This window comes from Leucopleurus acutus (assembly GCF_964270905.1).
Source record: "Leucopleurus acutus genome assembly, chromosome: 5".
NCBI classification, from domain to species: domain Eukaryota; kingdom Metazoa; phylum Chordata; class Mammalia; order Artiodactyla; family Delphinidae; genus Leucopleurus; species Leucopleurus acutus.
Window position 1 is genome coordinate 94,443,513 of NC_139147.1, and position 21,652 is coordinate 94,465,164.

Here is a 21,652-nt window from a genome sequence, read left to right on the forward strand (position 1 = left end):
TATCCACCTCATTAAAAATAGCTCAATTTCGTTTCTTTTTATGGCTGAGTAATATTCCATGGTATATATGTGCCACATCTTCCTTATTCATTCATCCGATGATGGACACTTAGGTTGTTTCCATCTCCAGGCTACTGTAAATAGAGCTGCAATGAACATTTTGGTACATGACTCTTTTTGAATTATGGTTTTCTCAGGGTATATGCCCAGTAGTCAGATTGCTGGGTCATATGGTAGTTCTATTTGTAGTTTTTTAAGGAACCTCCATACTGTTCTCCACAGTGGCTATATCAATTTACATTCCCACCAACATTGCAAGAGAGTTCCCTTTTCTCCACACCCTCTCCAGCATTTATTGTTTCTAGATTTTTGATGATGGCCATTCTGACTGGTGTGAGATGATATCTCATTGTCGTTTTGATTTGCATTACTCTAATGATTAATGAGTTGAGCATTCTTTCATATGTTTTTTGGCAGTCTGTATATCTTCTTTGGAGAAATGTCTATTTAGGTCTTCGGCCCATTTTTGGATTGGGTTGTGTGTATTTTTGTTATTGAGCAGCATGGGCTGCTTGTAAATTTTGGAGATTAATCCTTTTCAGTTGCTTCATTTGCAAATATTTTATCCCATTCTGAGGGTTGTCTTTTGGTCTTGTTTATGGTTTCCTTTGCTGTGCAAAAGCTTTGAAGTTTCATTAGGTCCCATTTGTTTATTTTTGTTTTTATTTCCATTTCTCTAGGAGGTGGGTCAAAAAGGATCTTGCTGTGATTTATGTCATAGAGTGTACTGCCTGTGTTTTCCTCTAAGAGTTTGATAGTTTCCGGCATTACATTTAGGTCTTTAATCCATTTTGAGTTTATTTTTGTATATGGTGTTAGGGAGTGATCTAATCTCATACTTCTACATGTGCCTGTCCAGCTTTCCCGGTACCACTTATTGAAGATGCTGTCCTTTCTCCACTGTATATTCCTGCCTCCTTTATCAAAGATAAGGTGACCATATGTGTGTGGGATTATCTCTGGGCTTTCTATCCTGTTCCATTGATCTATCTTTCTGTTTTTGTGCCAGTACCATACTGTCTTGATTACTGTAGCTTTGTAGTATAGTCTGAGGTCAGAGAGCCTGTTTCCTCCAGCTCCGTTTTTCGTTCTCAAGATTGCTTTGGCTATTCGGGGTCTTTTGTGTTTCCATACAGATTGTGAAATTTTTTGCTTTAGTTCTGTGAAAAATACCAGTGGTAGTTTGCAAGGGATTTCATTGAATCTGTAAATTGCTTTGGGTAGTAGAGTCATTTTCACAGTGTTGATTCTTCCAATCCAAGAACATGGTATCTTTCTCCATCTATTTGTATCATCTTTAATTTCTTTCATCAGTGTCTTATAATTTTCTGCATACAGGTCTTTTGTCTCCTTAGGTAGGTTTATTCCCAGATATTTTATTTTTTTGTGGCAATGGTAAATGGGAGTGTTTCTTGATTTCACTTTCAGATTTTTCATCATTAGTGTATAGGAATGCCAGAAACTTCTGTGCATTAATTTTGTATCCTACTACTTTACCAAATTCATTGATTAGATCTAGTAGTTTTCTGGTAGCATCTTTAGGATTCTCTATGTATAGTATCATGTCATCTGCAAACAGTGACAGCTTTACTTCTTCTTTTCCGATTTGGATTCCTTTCATTTCCTTTTCTTCTCTGTCTGCTGTGGCTAAAACTTCCAAAACTATGTTGAATAAGAGTGGTGAGAGTGGGCAACATTGTCTTGTTCCTGATCTTAGTGGAAATGCTTTCAGTTTTTCACCATTGAAGACGATGTTGGCTGTGGGTTTGTCATATATGGCCTTTATTATGTTGAGGAAGGTTCCCTCTATGCCTACTTTCTGCAGGGTTTTTATCATAAATGGTGTTGAATTTTGTCAAAAGCTTTCTCTGCATCTATTGAGATGATCATATGGTTTTTCTCCCTCAATTTGTTAATATGGTTTATCACGTTGATTGTTTTGCGTATATTGAAGAATCCTTGCATTCCTGGAATAAGCCCCACTTGATCATGGTGTATGATCCTTTCACTGTGCTGTTGGATTCTGTTTGCTAGTATTTTGTTGAGGATTTTTGCATGTATGTTCATCAGTGATATTGGCCCGTAGTTTTCTTTCTTTGTGACATCCTTGTCTGGTTTTGGTATCAGGGTGATGGTGGCCTCGTAGAATGAGTTTGGGAGTGTTCCTCCCTCTGCTATATTTTGGAAGAGTTTGAGAAGGATAGGTGTTAGCTCTTCTCTAAATGTTTGATAGAATTCTCCTGTGAAGCCATCTTGTCCTGGGCTTTTGTTTGTTGGAAGATTTTTAATCACAGTTTCAATTTCAGTGCTTGTGATTGGTCTTTTCATATTTTCTATTTCTTCCTGATTCAGTCTTGGCAGGTTGTGCATTTCTAAGAATTTGTCCATTTCTTCCAGGTTGTCCATTTTATTGGCCTAGAGTTGCTTGTAGTAATCTCTCATGATCTCTTGTATTTCTGCAGTGTCCGTTGTTACTTCTCCTTTTTCATTTCTAATTCTATTGATTTGAGTCTTCTCCGTTTTTTTCTTGATGAGTCTGGCTAATGGTTTATCAATTTTGTTTATCTTCTCAAAGAACCAGCTCTTAGTTTTATAGATCTTTGCTATCGTTTTCTTCATTTCTTTTTCATTTATTTCTGATCTGATGCTTGTGATTTCTCTCCTTATGCTAACTTTGGGGTTTTTATGTTCTTCTTTCTCCAATTGCTTTAGGTGCAAGGTTAGGTTGTTTATTCGAGATGTTTCCTGTTTCTTAAGGGAGGATTGTATTGCTATAGACTTTCCCTTAGAACTGCTTTTGCTGCATCCTGTAGGTTATGGGTCGTCATGTCTCCATTGTCATTTGTTTCTAGGTACTTTTTTATTTCCTCTTTGATTTCTTCAGTGATCACTTCGTTATTAGGTAGTGTATTGTTTAGCCTCCATGTGTTTGTATTTTTTACAGATCTTTTCCTGTAATTGATATCTAGTCTCATAGCGTTGTGGTTGGAAAAGATACTTGATACAATTTCAATTTTCTTAAATTTACCAAGGGTTGATTTGTGACCCAAGATATGATCTTTTGTGGAGAATGTTCCATGAGAACTTGAGAAAACTGTGTATTCTGTTGTTTTTGGATGGAATGTCCTATAAATATCAATGAAGTCCATCTTGTTTAATGTATCATTTAAAGCTTGTGTTTCCTTATTTATTTTCATTTTGGATGATCTGTGCATTGGTGAAAGTGGGGTGTTAAAGTCCCGTACTATGAATGTGTTACTGTCAAGTTCCCCTTTTATGGCTGTTAGTATTTGCCTTATGTATTGAGGTGCTCCTATGTTGGGTGCATAAATATTTACAATTGTTTTATCTTCTTCTTGGATCGACCCCTTGATCATTATGTAGTGTCCTTCTTTGTCTCTTCTAATAGTTTTTATTTTAAAGTCTATTTCATCTGATATGAGAATTGCTACTCCAGCTTTCTTTTGGTTTCCATTTGCATGCAATATCTTTTTCCATCCCCTTCCTTTCAGTCTGTATGTGTCTCTAGGTCTGAAGTGGGTCTCTTTTAGACAGCATATATATCGGTCTTGTTTTTTTATCCACTGAAGCAGTCTGTGTCTTTTGGTGGGATTATTTAATCCATTTATAATTAAGGTAATTATCAATATGTATGTTCCTATTCCCATTTTCTTAATTGTTTTGTGTTTGTTATTTTCGGTCTTTTCCTTCTCTTGTGTTTCTTGCCTAGAGAAGTTCCTTTAACATTTGTTGTAAAGCTGGTTTGGTGGTGCTGAACTCTCTCAGCTTTTGCTTATCTGTAAAGGTTTTAATTTCTCCATCAAATCTGAATGAGATCTTTGCTGGGTAGAGTAATCTTGGTTGTAGGTTTTTCTCCTTCATCACTTTAAATATGTCCTGCCACTCTCTTCTGGCTTGCAGAGTTTCTGCTGAAAGATCAGTTGTTAACCTTATGGGGATTCCCTTGTGTGTTATTTTTCCCTTGCTGCTTTTAATATGTTTTCTTTGTATTTAATTTTTGACAGTTTGATTATTATGTGTCTTGGCGTGTTTCTCCTTGGATTTATCCTGTATGGTACTCTCTTTTATTCCTGGACTTGATTAACTCTTTCCTTTCCCATATTAGGGAAGTTTTCAACTATAATCTCTTCAAATATTTTCTCAGTCTCTTTCTTTGTCTCTTCTTCTTCTGGGACTCCTATAATCCAAATGTTGGTGCATTTAATGCTGCCTGCAGTAGTTATTTCCACTATTTTATCTTCCAGGTCACTGATCCGTTCTTCTGCCTCTGTTATTCTGCTATTGATACTTTCTAGAGTAGTTTTAATTTCATTTATTTTGTTGTTCCTTGTTGCTTGTTTCCTCTTTAGTTCTTCTAGGTCCTTGTTAAATGTTTCTTGCATTTTGTCTATTCTATTTCCAAGATTTTGGATCATCTTTACTATCATTATTCTGAATTTTTTTTCATGTATTCTGCCTATTTCCTCTTCATTTGTTAGGTCTGGTGGGTTTTTATCTTGCTCCTTCATCTGCTGTGTGTTTTTCTGTCTTCTCATTTTGCTCATCTTACTGTGTTTGGGGTCTCCTTTTTGCAGGATGCAGGTTCTTAGTTCCCGTTGTTTTTGGTGTCTGCCCCCAGTGCCTAAGGTTGATTCAGTGGGTTGTGTAGGCTTCCTGGTGGAGGGGACTAGTGCCTGTGTTCTGGTGGATAAGCCTGGATCCTGTCTTTCTGGTGGGCAGTTACATGTCTGGTGGTGTGTTTTGGGGTGTCTGTGGTCTTGTTATGGTTTTAGGCAGCTTCTTTGCTAATGGGTGAGGTTGTGTTCCTGTCTTGCTACTTGTTTAGCATAGGATGTCCAGCACAGTAGCTTGCTGGTCATTGAGTGAAGCTGGGTACTGGTGTTGAGATGGAGATCTCTGGGGGATTTTCAACATTTTTTATTTAGTGAAGCTAGGAGGCCACTTGTGGACCAGTGTCCTGAAGTTGGCTCTCCCACCTCAGAGGCACAGCACTGACTCCTGGCTGTAGCACGAAGAGGCTTTCATCCACACGGCTCAAAATAAAAGGGAGAAAAAGTAGAAAGAGAGAAATAAAGAGGATAAAATAAAATAAAGTTATTTAAAAAAGAAGTATTTAGAAAAAAAACTTTTTTAAGTAAATACAAACAAAGAAACAAAAAGGACGGAGAGAACCCTAGGACAAATGGTGAAAGCAAAGCTATACAGACAATATCTCACACAGAAGCATACACATACACCCTCACAAAAGGAGGAAATGGGGAAAAAATAATAAATCTTGCTCTCAACGTCCACCCCCTCAATTTGGGATGATTCGTTGTCTATTCAGGTATTCCACCGATGCAGGGTACATCAAGTTGGTTGTGGAGATTTAATCTGCTGGTCCTGTGGCTGCTGGGAGAAATTTCCCTTTCTCTTGTTTGTTCTCACAACTCCCGGGGTTGAGCTTTGGATTTGGCCCCGCCTCTGCGTGTAGGTTGCTGGAGGGCGTCTGTTCTTCGCTCAGACAGGATGGGGTTAAAGGAGCAGGTGCTTCGGGGGCTCTGGCTCACTCAGGCCGGGGGGAGGGAGGGGCACGGTGTGAGGGGCGAGCCTGTGGCTGCAGAGCCTGGCGTAACATTGCACCAGCCTGAGGCATGCCGTGCATTCTCCTTGGGAAGTGGTCCCTGGATCCCAGGACCCTGGCAGTGGCGGGCTTCACAGGCTCCTGGGAGGGGAGGTGTGGAGAGTGACCTGTGCTCGCACACTGGCTTCTTGGTGGCGGCAGCAGTGTCGTTAGCATTTCATGCCCATCTCTGGCCGCACGCTATTAACCACAGCTCATGCCCGCCTCTGGAGCTCCTTTAAGCGGCACGCCCAACCCCCTCTCCTCGCGCACCAGGAAACAAAGAGGGAAGAAAATGTCTCTTGCCTCTTCGTCAGGTCCAACTTTTTCCCGGACTCCCTCCCGGCTAGCCGTGGTGCACTAACCCCTTCAGACTTTGTTCAAGCTGCCAGTCGTCTCCCTGCAATCCGACTGAAGCTGGAGCCTCAGCTCCCAGCCCCCGCCCGCCCTGGCGGGTGAGCAGACAATCCTCTCATACTGGTGAGTGCTGGTCGGCACCGATCCTCTGTGCGGAAATCTCTCTGCTTTGTCCTCCGCACCCCTGTTGCTGTGCTCTCCTCCGCAGCTCCGAAGCGTCCCCCCTCCACCACACACAGTCTCCGCCCGCGAAAGGACTTTCTACTGTGTGGAAACCTTTCCCCCTTCACGGCTCCCTCCCACTAGTGCAGGTCCTGTCCCTATTCTTTTGTCTCTGTTTATTCTTTTTTCTTTTGCCCTACCCAGGTGGTTGGGGGGGTTTCTTGCCCTTTGGGAGGTCTGAGGTCTTCTGCCAGCGTTCAGTAGGTGTTCTGTAGGAGTTGTTCCACGTGTAGATGTATTTCTGGTGTATCTGTGGGGAGGAAGGTGATCTCCGCGTCTTACTCTTCCACATCTTCCCCTTTTCTCCTGCCATGACTCCTGAATATTTTTTAATTTAAAAAAATTTTTTAAATTTAATTTTGGCGGCTTTGGTTCTTTGTTGCTGTGCGCAGCCTTTCTCTAGTTGCGGCGAGTGGGGGTTACTCTTCATTGCGGTGCGCGGGCTTTTCATTGTTGTGGCTTCTTGTTGCGGAGCACGGGCTCTAGGCATGGGGGCTTCAGCAGTTGTGGCTCGCGGTCTCTAGAGCACAGGCTCAGTAGTTGTGGCATATGGGCTTAGTTGCTCTGTGGCATGTTGGATCTTCTTGGACCAGGGGTCGAACCCATGTCCCCTGCATTGGCAGGTGGATTCTTAACCACTATGCCACCAGTGAAGCCCTAGTCTGATTTTATTTTTGAATTGCAATAGTTCTTTGTATATTCTGGAAACAAGTCCATGATTGAATATATAATTTGCAAATGTTTTCTCTCATTCTTTTTACATCCTTGATAGTGTCCTTGATGCACACAAGGCTCAAAATTTTAATAAACTCATTTATCATATGTGCATGTTTGTCATATCTAACAATTTGTTGCTTAAGCCAAGGTCATGAAACTTTACGTTCTAGACATTTTGTAGTATTAGTTTTTACACTTGGGCATTCCATTTTGAGTTTATTTTTCTACATGTTATGAAGTAAGGGTTTAGATTTAATCTTTTGCATATGGATTTTCATTTATCCCAGCATCATTTGTCAAGACTGTCCTTTCTCCATTGAATGGTCTTAACACCCTTGCTGAAAATCAATTGACCATAGTTCTATGGGTTTATTTCTGGACTCTTCAATTCTATCACATGTATCTGTGTTTATCCTTATGTTATTACCAGATTATCTTGATTATTATAGCTTTATAATAAGTTCTGAAATTGGGAAGTGTGAGACCACCAACTTTTGTTCTTTTTCAAGATTGTTTAGGCTAATCTGAGCTTCCTGAACTTCCACAGGGATTTTAAACTCAGATTGTCCATTTCGTGAATGCATCTGGAGTTTCGATGAAGATTGCGTTGAATCTGTAGGTCAGTTTGGGAAGTTTTGACACCTCAATGTTGAGACTTTCAATCCATGAACATGAGATATCCTTCCATTTCTTTAGGTCTTTATTTTCTTTTAATGATGTTTTCTGGTTTCCGGTGTACAAGTCTCTTTCATTAACCTTATTCCTAAGAATTCTTGGTACTGACATAAGTACAATTATCAATTTTATTTCTTTGGATGGTTCCTTATTAGCATATAGACATACAATTGACTGTAACTGTATCCTGCAGTCTTGCTGAACTAGTTTATTAGCATTTAATTTTTGTGTGGATTTTTTAGGATTTCGATATATAAGATAAATGACAACTGCAAATAGGGTTTTATTTCTTTGCAATTTGGATACTTTTATTTTTTTCTTTAATAATTCTAGTTAAAATCTTCAGTACAGTGTTAAATATGTAACAAGAGTGAACATCCCTGATTTGTTCCTGGTCTTTAGGGGGGAAGCTTTCAGCCTTGCACCATTAAGTATGAAGTTTACTGTAGGTTTTTCATAGATCCTCTCTATCAGGTTGAAGAAGTCCCTATCTATGACTGTTTTGAGTCTTTCTATGATGAAAGACTGGATTTTTGTCTACTACTTTATGTGTTCATTGAGATCATATTTGTCATTTATTTTATTAATATGGTGTATTAGATTAATTTATCATATGTTGAACCCCCTTTGTATTCCTCGGAAATCACTTGTCAATGTTTATATTCATTTTTATGTTACTGAATTCTATTTGCCAGTACTTTATGCACTTTTTGCATCTATAGTCATAAGGAATATTGATCTTATGATAACTCATTTTTAATACACCTAAGAACAATGCATTCATATTATGGACTATGTATTGAGAAATACTAAAATTGCTTTTCCCCTCTACTAAGGAAGGCTAAAATAAACACCCTTTCACCTATTTACATACAAATTCATTTTATTTCTGTACACTTCTAAATATAAGGCTGCTTAGTCGAAGTGTATGTTCATTTTGAATTTTAATAAATATTTCCAAAAATGCAGCAATCTACATATTCCCAGAGATGTGATTATAATATACTTTCTGCAGTATAAGATACTGATATTTTTAAAATTTTGCCAATGGGTCAAATATTTCTCATTACTTCAATTTTCCTAACATGTACCAAAGTTGAACATTGTTCCCTAAGATATTTGCAATTTACATTTCTTCTCTAAACTGCCCATTGATTTCCTTTGTCCAATTTTAATTGGGTTTTTGTTCTTATTAATGTATAGGAGCTTTTGCATATTTAGGATTTTTAACCTTTTGTCAGTGATGTTTGCAGTTTTCTGTATTTTTAATTAGTTCATATGTCAATCTTTTACTTTCTAGCATTTTAGGTTTTGTTTTACCCGTACCACTTAACCCATCCCAAAGTTATACAAATATTGTCTATACTCTTTAAACAAAAAATACTGTATTCACTTTCTATTGCTGCTATAACAAACGACCACAGTCCCTCTCTCATCCATATAGATGCTTAGAAGGTGCTTGTGAAAATCTGCTTTGACAGAGGGAAAGAAAAATCCCAAGCGTTGATTATGAAGGACTTGACATTGCTGCAAGATGGAAGACCTTAGGAAGGGCAGGAACGTGGGTGAACATGTCCATTTCTTGAAGATCAGGGCTCCTCTGGTAAAACCTAGCAAGAACCTGTGTGATGCTTCAGCAAACTCCCTTTGCCTTCCAACACTAGGGACTTCAGAATCTTCAGGACTCATCCCTGCATTTCCTTTCCCTTTACATGCTAAGTTTCACATTTTTACTCTTTTCTTTACTATTTCTTTACTGAAGTATAGTTGACTTACAATATTGTCTCACATGTACAGCAGAGTGATTCAGTTATTTATATTTCAGGTTATTTTCAATTATAGGTTATTGTAAGACATATAGTTCCCTGTGATATAGAGTAAATCCTTGTTGCTTATCTATTCCATGTATAATAGTTTGTATCTGTTAATCTCATGCTCCTAGTTTATCCCTCCCCACCCTCCCTTTCCCCTTTGATAACCATAAGTTTGTTTTCTATGTCTGAGTGATTCTGTTTTGTATACAGGTTTATTAGTGTCTTTTAGATTCTACATATAAGTGATACTATAAAGTTTGTTTGACTAAGTATCATATTTTCTAGGTCAATCCATGTTCCTGCAAATGGCAGTATTTCATTCTTTTTTATGGCTAATACTCCACTGTTTATATACCGCATCTTAAGCCAGTAGTCTGTTGATGGGCACTTGGGTTGTTTCCACGTATTGGCTATTATAAATAGTGCTACTATGAGCATTGGGGTGCATGTATCTTTTTGAATTAGAGTTTTCAATTTTTCTGGATATATGCCCAGGACTGGGTTTGCTGGATCATATGATAGCACTGTTTTTAGTTTTTCAAGTGACCTCCATATTGTTTTCCATAGTGGCTGCACAAATCTACACTACAATGAACAGTATAGAAGGGTTCCTTTTTTTCTACACCCTCTCCAACATTTATTATTTGTAGACTTCTTGATAATGGCCATACTGACCAGTGTGCATTGATACCTCATTGTGGTTTTGATGTGCATTTCTCTAGTAATTACCGACGTTGAACACATTTTCATGTGCCTGTTGGCCATCTCTATGTCTTCTTTGAAGAAATGTCTGCTTAGGTCTTCTCATTTTTTCATCGGGTTTTTCCAATACTGAGTTGTATTAACTGTTTGTATACTTTGGATATTAACCACTTGTCCATCGCATTTTTGGCAAATATTTTCTCCCATTTCACGGGTTTTCTTTTGTTTATGGTTTCCTTTGCTGTGCAACAGCTTTTAGGTTTGATTAGATCTCATTTGTGTTTTGCATTTTTGCTTTTGCCTTGAGACTGATCTAAGAAAATATTGTTACAACTTAAGTCAGAATGTTTTGCCTATGTTCTCTTCTAGGAGTTTTATGGCATTATGTTTTATGTTTAAGTCTTTAAGCCAATTTGTGTTTCTTTTTGTGTATGGTGTGAGGGAGTATTCTAACTTCACTGATTTGCATGAAGCTGCCAACACTTGCTGAAGAGACTCGGTCTCTTCTCCATTGTATTTTTCTTCCTTCCTTTGACAAAGATTAACTGACCATAGGTGTTTGGGTTTGTCTCTGGGCTCTCTATTCTGTTCCACTGATCCATATGTCTGTTTGGGGGCCAATAAGACACTGTTTTCATTACTGTTGCTTAGTGGTATAGTCTGAAGTCTGGGAGGGTTGTGCTTCCTGCTTTGTTCTTTTCCATAGGATTTCTTTTGCAGTTGTGTATCTTCTGTGGTTCCATGTAAATTTTAGGATTATTCGTTCTAGTTCTATGACATGTTATGGGTATTTTAGTAGGGATCACATTACATCTGTAGATTGCTCTGGGTAGTATGGCCATTTTAACAATATTAACTCTTCTAATCCAAGAGCACAGGATATGTTTCCATTTCTTTGAATCATCTTCTATTTCCTTTATCAATGTTCTATAGTTCTCAGCATATAAGTCTTTCACCTCTTTGGTTAAGTGTATTTGTATGTATTTTTTTCTTCAGTTTTGATTTTTAAACTTTTTTATTGGAGTATAGTTGATTTACAGTGTGTTTCTGGTGTACAGCAAAGTGATTCAGTTATACATAGATATATATTGTTTTCATATTCTTTTCCATTATGGTTTATTACAGGATATTGAATATAGTTCCCTGTACTATACAGTAGAACTTTGCCTATTTTATATATAGTAGTTTGTATCTGCTAATCGCAAACTCCTGATTATCCCTCCCCCACCCCATTTTCCCTTTGGTAGCCATGAATTTGTTTCCTATGTCTGTGAGTCTGTTTCTGTTCTGTAAATAATTTCATTTGTATCATATGTATCATATTTTAGATTCCACATATAAGTGATGTCCTATGGTATTTTTCTTTTTGTGACTTCACTTAGTATGATCATTTCTAGGTCCATCCATGTTGCTGCAAATGGCATTATTTCATTTTTTTTATGGCTGAGTAGTAGTCCTTTGTGTATACATACCACATCTTCTTTATCCATTCATCTGTCTATGGACATCGTTGCTTCCATGTTTTGGCTTTTGTAAATAATGGTGCTATGAACATTGGTGAGCATGTATCTTTTCAAATTAAAGTCTTCTCTGGATATATGCCCAGGAGTAGGATTGTTTTCTAGGAACTTCCATACTGTTTTCAATAGTGACTGCACCAATTTACATTCCCATGAACAATGTAGGAAGGTTCCCTTTTCCTTCACACCCTCTCCAGCATTTATTTGTAGATATTTTAATGCTGGCCATTGTGACCAGTGAGGTGACACTTCATTGTAGTTTTCAAAAAATTATTTATTGGAGTATAGTTGATTTGCAATGCTGTCTTTTTCAGGTGTACAGCAACGTGAATCAGTTACACATATATCCTTTTTTTTTTCAGATTCTTTACCCTTATAGACCATTACAGAGTATTGAGTAGAGTTCCCTGTGCTTTACAGCAGGTTCTTATTAGGTAGTTATTTTATATAGAGTAGTGTGTTTATGTCAATCCCAATCTCCCAGTTTATTCCTCCCCCCACCCCATCCCCTGGTAACCATAAGTTTGTTTTCTACATCCGTGACTCTACTTCTGTTTTGTAAATAAGTTCATTTGTACCTTTACTTTTTACATTCCACATATAAATGATATCATATGATATTTGTCTTTCTCTGTCTGACTTACTTCACTCACTATGGCAATCTCTAGTTCCATCCATATTGCTGCAAATGGCATTTTTTATGGCCGAGTAATATTCCATTGTATTATATGTACCACATCTTCTTTATCCATTCCTCTGTCGATGGACATTTAGGTTGCTTCCATGTCGTGGCTATTGTGAATAGTGCTGCAATGAACATTAGGGTGCAGGTATCCTTTCAAACTATGGTTTTCTTCAGATATATGCCCAGGAATGTGATTGTTGGATCATATGGCAACTCTATTTTAAGTTTTTTAAGGAACCTCCATACAGTTTTCCATAGTGGCTGCACCAGTTTACATTCCCTCGAACAATGTAGGAAGGTTCCATTTTCTCCACACCGTCTCCAGCATTTATTGTTTATAGAATTTTTGATGATGGCCATTCTGACCTGTGTGAGAATGTAGGTTTGATTTGCATATCTCTAATAATTAGTGATGTTGAGCATCTTTTCATGTTCCTCTTGGCCATCTGTATGTCTTCTTTGCAGAAATGTCTATTTAGATCTTTAGCCCATTTTTGGATTGTGTTCTTTGGTTTTTTTGATATTGAGCTGCATGAGTTTTTGGTATATTTTGGAGATGAATCCCTTGTCAGTTGCTTCATTTGCAAATAATTTCTACCATTTTGAGGGTTGTCTTTTTGTCTTGTTTATAGCTTCCTTTGCTGTGCAAAAGATTTTAAGTTTAATTAGATCCCATTTGTTTATTTTTGTTTTTATTTTATTTATTTATTTATTTTTTGCAGTACGCGGGCCTCTCACCACCACGGCCCCTTCCGTTGCAGAGCACAGGCTCCGGATGCTCAGGCCCAGCGGCCATGGCCCACGGGCCCAGCCGCTCCGAGGCATGTGGGATCCTCCTGGACCGGGGCACGAACCTGTGTCCCCTGAATCGGCAGGTGGGCCCTCAACCACTCTGCCACCAGGAAAGCCCTGTTTTTATTTTTAATACTCCAGGAGGTGGATCAAAAAACTTCTTGCTGTGATTTACGTCAATGAGTTTTCGGCCTATATTTTCCTCTAAGAGTTTTATAGTGTCTGGTCTTACATTTAGGTCTTTACTCATTGTAGTTTTGATTTGCATTTCTCTAATTAACGATGTTGTGCATCTTTTCATTGCCTGTTGGCCATCTCTATCTTCTCTGGACAAATGTCTATTTAGGTCTTCTGCCCAGTTTTTTTATTAGGTTGTCTTTTTGTTATTGAGTTGTATGAGATGTTTGTATATTTTGGAAATTAAGCCATTTAAACAATGTTAATTCTTCCAGTCAAGGGCATGAGTTCATTTCTTTGAATCATCTTCAACTTCCTTTGTCAATGTTTTATAGTTCTCAGCATATAAATCATTCACCTCCTTGGTCGGGTTTACTTCAAAGAATTTTATTTTATTTTTTGATGCAATTTTAAAAGGGATTGTTTGTTTGCATTCCCTTTCTAATATTTGTTTGTTAGTGTAAAGAAATGCAACCGATTTCTATATGTGTAATCTTGTATCCCACTACCTTGTTGAATTTGTTTATCAGTCTGGTAGGTTTTGTGTGGAGTCTTTAGGATTTGCTGTATAGAGTGTCATATCATCTGTGTATAATGACAATTTTACATTTTTCCTTCCAATTAGGATACTTGTATTTTTCTTGAGTGGTTGCTGTGGCTAGGACTTCCAATAATATGTTGATTAGAAGTGGTGAGAGTGAGCATACTTGTCTTCTTCCATATTTTAGTTGGAAGGCTTTCAGCTTTTTTTTAAAATAAATTTATTTATTTTCATTTTGGCTACATCGGGTCTTGTTGCTGCTCTCGGGCTTTCTCTAGTTGTGGTGAGCAGGGGCTACTCTTCATTGTGGTGCATGGGCTTCTCATTTTGGTGGCTTCTCTTGTTGCGGAGCACGGGCTCTAGGACCGTGGGCTTCAGTAGTTGTGGCTCATGGGCTTAGTTGCTCCGCGGCATGTGGGATCTTCCTGGACCAGGGCTTGAACCCGTGTCCCCTGTGGTGGCAGGTGGATTCTTAACTACTGAGGCACCAGGGAAACCCAAAGCTTTCAGCTTTTCACCACTGATTGTAAGATTGGTTGTGGGTTTGTCATAAATAACTTTTATGTTAAGAAGTGTTCCATCTGCACCCACTTTGGTAAGGGTTTTTTTCCTAAATGGATGTTGAATTTTTTCTGCATCTGTTGAGATTATCATGTGGTTTTTGTCTTGTCTTCAGTTGATGTGGTGTAGCATGTTGGTTTTTTGCATATTTTGAACCATCCTTGTGAACCTGGGATGAATCCAACTTGGTTGTGGTGTATAATGTTCCTTATGTGGTGCTAGGTTCGATTTGAATATTTTATTGAACTTTTGCATCTATGGACATCAAAGATATTGGCCTGTAATTTTTTATCCTGGTAGTGTTTTTGTCTAGTTTTGGTATCGGAGTGATCGTGGCTTCCTAGAATGACTTTGGGAGTGTTCCCTCCTCTTCACTCTTTTGGAAGAGTTTATGAAAGATCAGTATAAGTTCTTTGTATGTGTGGTAGAATTCCCCAGAGAAGCCATCTAGTCCTGGACTTTTGTTTTCAGGGATTTTTTTAAATTACAGATTCTATTTCACTTCTAGTGATCAGTCTATTCAAGTTATCTATTTCTTGATTCAGTTTTGGTGGGCTGTATGTTTCTAGAAACTTGTCCATTTCTTCTAGGTTGTCCAATTTGTTAGCATATAATTGTTAATAGTGTTCTCTTATAACTGATAGCACAGAAATACAAAAACAGTTTCTCCTCTTCCACTCCCTTTGTTTGGGTCCTCTCTCTTCTTCTTGATGAGCCTGGCCAGAGGTCTATTTTATTTACCTTCTCAAAGAACCAGCTCATGGTTTTTTACTTTTTTTTTTTACATCTTTATTGGAGTATAATTGCTTTACAATGGTGTGTTAGTTTTTGCTTTATAACAAAGTGAATCAGTTGTACATATACATATGTTCCCATATCTCTTCCCTCTTTTGTCTCCCTCCCTCCCACCCTCCCTATCCTATCCCTCCAGGTGGTCACAAAGCAGCAAGCTGATCTCCCTGTGCTATGCAGCTGCTTCCCACTAGCTATCCACCTTACGTTTGGTAGTGTATATATGTCCATGCCTCTCTCTCACTTTGTCACAGCTTACCCTTGCCCCTCCCCATATCCTCAAGTCCATTCTCTAGTAGGTCTGTGTCTTTATTCCTGTCTTACTCCTAGGTTCTTCACGACATTTTTTTCCCCTTAAATTCCATATATATGTGTTAGCATACGGTATTTGTCTTTCTCTTTCTGGCTTACTTCACTCTGTATGACACACTCTAGGTCTATCCACCTCATTAAAAATAGCTCAATTTCGTTTCTTTTTATGGCTGAGTAATATTGCATTGTATATATGTGCCACATCTTCTTTATCCATTCATCCGATGATGGACACTTAGGTTGTTTCCATCTCCTGGCTACTGTAAATAGAGCTGCAATGAACATTTTGGTACATGACTCTTTTTGAATTATGGTTTTCTCAGGGTATATGCCCAGTAGTGGGATTGCTGGGTCATATGGTAGTTCTATTTGTAGTTTTTTAAGGAAACTCCATACTGTTCTCCACAGTGGCTGTATCAATTTACATTCCCTCCAACAATGCAAGAGAGTTCCCTTTTCTCCACACCCTGTCCAGCATTTATTGTTTCTAGATTTTTTGATGATGGCCATTTTGACTAGTGTGAGATGATATCTCATTGTAGTTTTGATTTGCATTTCTCTAATGATTAATGATGTTGAGCATTCTTTCATGTGTTTGTTGGCAGTCTGTATATCTTCTTTGGAGAAATGTCTATTTAGGTCGTCTGCCAATTTTTGGATTGCATTGTTTGTTTTTCTGTTATTGACCTGCATGGGCTGCTTATAAATTTTGGAGATTAATCCTTTGTCAGTTGCTTCATTTGCAAATATTTTCTTCCATTCTGAGGGCTGTCTTTTGGTCTTGTTTATGGTTTCCTTTGCTGTGCAAAGGCTTTGAGTTTCATTAGGTTCCATTTGTTTATTTTTGTTTTTATTTCCATTTCTCTAGGAGGAGAGTCAAAAAGGATCTTGCTGTGATTTATGTCATAGAGTGTTCTGCCTATGTTTTCCTCTAAGAGTTTGATTCTTTCTGGCCTTACGTTTAGGTCTTTAATCCATTTTGAGTCTATTTTTGTGTATGGTGTTAGGGAGTGACCTAATCTCATACCTCTACATGTATCTGTCCAGTTTTCCCAGTACCATTTATTGAAGAGGCTATCCTTTCTCCACTGTACATTCCTGCCTCCTTTATCAAGCATAAGGTGACCGTATGTGCATGGTTTTATCTCTGGGCTTTCTACCCTGTTCCATTGATCTATCCTTTTGTGCCAGTACCATACTGTCTTGAGTAAGGTAGCTTTGTAGTATAGTCTGAAGTCAGGGAGCCTGATTCCTCCAGTTCGGTTTTTTTTCTCAAGTTTGCTTTGACTATTCGGGTTCTTTGGTGTTTCCATAAAAATTGTGAAATTTTTTGTTCTAGTTCTGAGAAAAATACCAGTGGTAGTTTGCTAAGGCTTGCATTGAATCTGTAGATTGCTTTGGGTAGTAGAGTCATTTTCACAATGTTGATTCTTCCAATCCAAGAACATGGTATATCTCTCCATCTATTTGTAGCATCTTTAATTTCTTTCATCAGTGTCTTATACTTTTCTGCATACAGGTCTTTTGTCTCCTTAGGTAGGTTTATTCCGAGATATTTTATTCTTTTTGTTGCAATGGTAAATGGGGGTGTTTTCTTGATTTCACTTTCAGATTTTTCATCATTAGTGTATAGGAATGCAGAAGATTTCTCTGCATTAGTTTTGTATCCTGCTACTTAACCAAATTCATTGATTAGATCTAGTAGTTTTCTGGTAGCATCTTTAGGATTCTCTATGTATAGTATCATGTCATCTGCAAACAGTGACAGCTTTACTTCTTCTTTTCCGATTTGGATTCCTTTTATTTCCTTTTCTTCTCTGATTGCTGTGGCTAAAACTTCCAAAACTATGTTGAATAAGAGTGGTGAGAGTGGGCAACCTTGCCTTGTTCCTGATCTTAGTGGAAATGGTTTCAGTTTTTCACCATTGAGGACGATGTTGGCTGTGGGTTTGTCATATATGGCCTTTATTATGTTGAGGAACGTTCCCTCTATGCCTGCTTTTTGCAGGGTTTTTATCATAAATGGGTGTTGAATTTTGTCGAAAGCTTTCTCTGCATCTATTGAGATGATCATATGGTTTTTCTCCTTCGATTTGTTAATATGGGTTATCACGTTGATTGATTTGCGTATATTGAAGAATCCTTGCATTCCTGGAATAAACCCCACTTGATCATGGTGTATGATCCTTTTAATGTGCTGTTGGATTCTGTTTGCTAGTATTTTGTTGAGGATTTTTGCATCTATGTTCATCAGTGATATTGGCCCGTAATTTTTTTTCTTTGTGACATCCTTGTCTGGTTTTGGTTTCAGGGTAATGGTGGCCTCCTAGAATGAGCTTGGGAGTGTTCCTCTCTCTGCTATCCTTTGGAAGAGTTTGAGAAGTATAGGTGTTAGCTCTTCTCTAAATGTTTGATAGAATTCACCTGTGAAGCCATCTGGTCCTGGGCTTTTGTTTGTTGGAAGATTTTTTTTTTTTTTTGGAAGGAAACATGTAGTTCACTCATTTGCACCTTCACTTCATCCCCTTACCCACTAGAGGTTGCTATGTATCGATCCCACGCAGGTATCAGCATTTTTATCGAACTCTGCCTTATTGACTACGCCTATACAAAGGCTGTCTTAATTTCTTCTAAACTGCAAAGGCCTTACCCACTCCACAGACAACTGCTCTCTCCACAAACCTAAGATATTAAGTGACGACTGCTTTTGTCAATTCCGTGGCCCCCGCCTCTCCAGCGATGTCTCGACTTCTACCTTTTTTTTTTTTTGCGGTACGCGGGCCCCTCACTGTTTTCGCCTCTCCCGTTGCGGGGCACAGGCTCCGGACACGCAGGCTCAGCGGCCATGGTTCACGGGCCCAGCCGCTCCGCGGCATGTGGGATCTTCCCGGACCGGGGCATGAACCCATGTCCCCTGCATCGGCAAGCGGACTCTCAACCACTGCGCCACCAGGGAAGCCCCTTGTTGGAAGATTTTTAATCACAGTTTCAACTTCAGTGCTTGTGATTGGTCTGTTCATATTTTCTATTTCTTCCTGATTCAGTCTTGGCAAGTTGTGCATTTCTAAGAATTTGTCCATTTCTTCCAGGTTGTCCATTTTATTGGCATAGAGTTGCTTGTAGTAATCTCTCATGATCTCTTGTATTTCTGCAGTGTCAGTTGTTACTCCTCCTTTTTCATTGCTAATTGTATTGATTTTTGTCTCTCCCTCTTTTTCTTGATGAGTCTGGCTAATGGTTTATTAATTTTGTTTATCTTCTCAAAGAACCAGCTTTTAGTTTTATTGATCTTTGCTATCATTTCCTTCATTTCATTTTCATTTATTTCTGATCTGATCTTTGTGATTTCTTTCCTTCTGCTAACTTTGGGGTTTTTTTGTTCCTCTTTCTCTAATTGCTTTAGGTGCAAGGTTTGTTGTTTATTCGAGATGTTTCCTGTTTCTTAAGATAGAGTTGTATTGCTATAAACTTCCCTCTTAGAAATGCTGCAGCCCATAGGTTTTGGGTCATCGTGTCTCCATTGTCATTTGTTTCTAGGTACTTTTAAATTTCCTCTTTGATTTCTTTAGTGATCACTTCATTATTAAGTAGTGTATTGTTTCGCCTCCATGTGTTTGTATTTTTTACAGATCTTTTCCTGTAATTGATATCTAGTCTCATAGCATTGTGATCAGAAAAGATACTTGATACAATTTCAACTTTCTTAAATTTACCAAGGCTTGATTTGTGACCCAAGATATGATCTGTCTTAGAGAAGGTTCCATGAGCACTTGAGAAAACTGTGTATTCTGTTGTTTTTGGATGGAATGTCCTATAAATATCAATTAAGTCCATCTTATTTAAAGTATCATTTAAAGCTTGGGTTTCCTTATTTATTTTCATTTTGGATGATCTCCCCATTGGTGTAAGTGGGGTGTTAATGTCCCCTACTGTGAATGTGTTACTGTGGATTTCCCCTTTCATGGCTGTTAGTATTTGCCTTATATATTGAGGTGCTCCTATGTTGGGTGCATAAATATTTACAATTGGTATATCTTCTTCTTGGATCGATCCCTTGATCATTATGTAGTGTCCTTCTTTGTCTCTTCTAATAGTGTTTATTTTAAAGTCTATTTTGTCTGATATGAGAATTGCTACTCCAGCTTTCTTTTGGTTTCCATTTGCATGGAATATCTTTTTCCATCCCCTTACTTTCAGTCTGTATGTGTCTCTAGGTCTGAAGTGGGTCTTTTGTAGACAGCAAATATATGGGTCTTGTTTTTGTATCCATTCAGCCAATCTGTGTCTTTTGGTGGGAGCATTTATTCCATTTACATTTAAGGTAATTATTGATATGTATGTTCCTATTCCCATTTTCTTAATTCTTTTGGGTTCGTTATTGTAGGTCTTTTCCTTCTCTTGTGTTTCTTGCCTAGAGAAGTTCCTTTAGCATTTGTTGTAAAGCTGGTTTGGTGGTGCTGAACTCTCTCTACTTTTGCTTGTCTGTAAAAATTTTAATTTGTCCCTCAAACCTGAATGAGATCCTTACTGTGTAGAGTAATCTTGTTTGCAGGTTTTTCTCTTTCATCACTTTAAATATGTCCTGCCAGTCCCTTCTGGCTTGCAGAGTTTCTGCTGAAAGATCAGCTGTTAACCTTATGGGGATTCCCTTGTGTGTTATTTGTTGTTTTTCCCTTGCTGCTTTTAATATGCTTTCTTTGTATTTAATTTTTGATAGTTTGATTAATATGTGTCTTGGCATATTACTCCTTGGATTTATCTTGTATGGGACTCTCTGTGCTTCCTGGATTTAACTATTTCCTTTCCCATATTAGGGAAGTTTTCAACTGTAATCTCTTCAAATATTTTCTCAGTGCCTTTCTTTTTTTCTTCTGGAACCCCTATAATTCAAATGTTGGTGTGTGTAATGTTGTCCCAGAGGTCTCTGAGACAGTCCTCAGTTCTTTTCATTCTTTTTTCTTTATTCTGCTCTGCAGTAGTTATTTCCACTGTTTTATCTTCCAGGTCAGTTATCCGTTTTTCTGCCTCAGTTATTCTGCTATTGATCCCATCTAGAGTATTTTTAATTTCATTTATTGTGTTGTTCATCATTGTCCATTTCATCTTTAGTTCTTCTAGGTCCTTTTTAAATTTTTGTTGCATTTAGTCCATTCTATTTCTAAGATTTTGGATCATCTTTACTATCATTATTCTGAATTATTTTTCGGGTAGACTGCCTATTTCCTCTTCATTTGTTAGATCTGGTGGGTTTTTATCTTGCTCCTTCATCTGCTGTGTGGTTTTCTGTCTTCTCATTTTGCTTATCATACTGTGTTTGGGGTCTCCTTTTTGCAGGCTGCAGGTTCATAGTTCCCGTTGTGTTTGGTGTCTCTCCACAGTGGCTAAGGTTTTTTCAGTGGGTTGTGTAGGCTTCGTGGTGGAGGGGACTAGTGCCTGTGTTCTGGTGGATGAGGCTGGATCTTGTCTTTCTGGTGGGCAGGTCCACGTCTGGTGGTGTGTTTTGTGGTGTCTGTGGACTTATTATGATTTTAGGCAGCCTTTCTGCTAATGGGTTTGGTTGTGTTCCTGTCTTGCTAGTTGTTTGGCATAGGGTTTCTAGCACTGTAGCTTGCTTGTCGTTGAGTGAAGTTGGGTGCTGGTGTTGGGCTGGAGATCTCTTGCTGATTTTCGCCGTTTGATATTATGTGGAGCTGGGAGGTCTCTTGTGGACCTGTGTCTTGAAGTTGGCTCTCCCACCTCAGAGGCACAGCACTGACTCCTGGCTGCAGCACCAAGAGCCTTTCATCCACACGGCTCAGAATAAATGGGAAAAAAAGTAGAAATAAAGAATTAGTAGAAGAAGAAAGAAAGAAAGAAAGGAGGGAGGGAGTGAGGGAGGAAGCCAGGAAGGAAGGAAGGAAGGAAAGAAAGAAAGAAAGAAAGAAAGAAAGAAAGAAAGAAAGAAAGAAGATAAAGTAAAATAAAATATCATAAAGTTATTTAAATAAAAAAAATCATTTAAAAAATTAAAAAAAAAAACGGATGGATAGAGCCCTAGGACAAATGGTGGAAGCAAAGCTATACAGACAAAATCTCACACAGAAGCATACACGTACACACTCA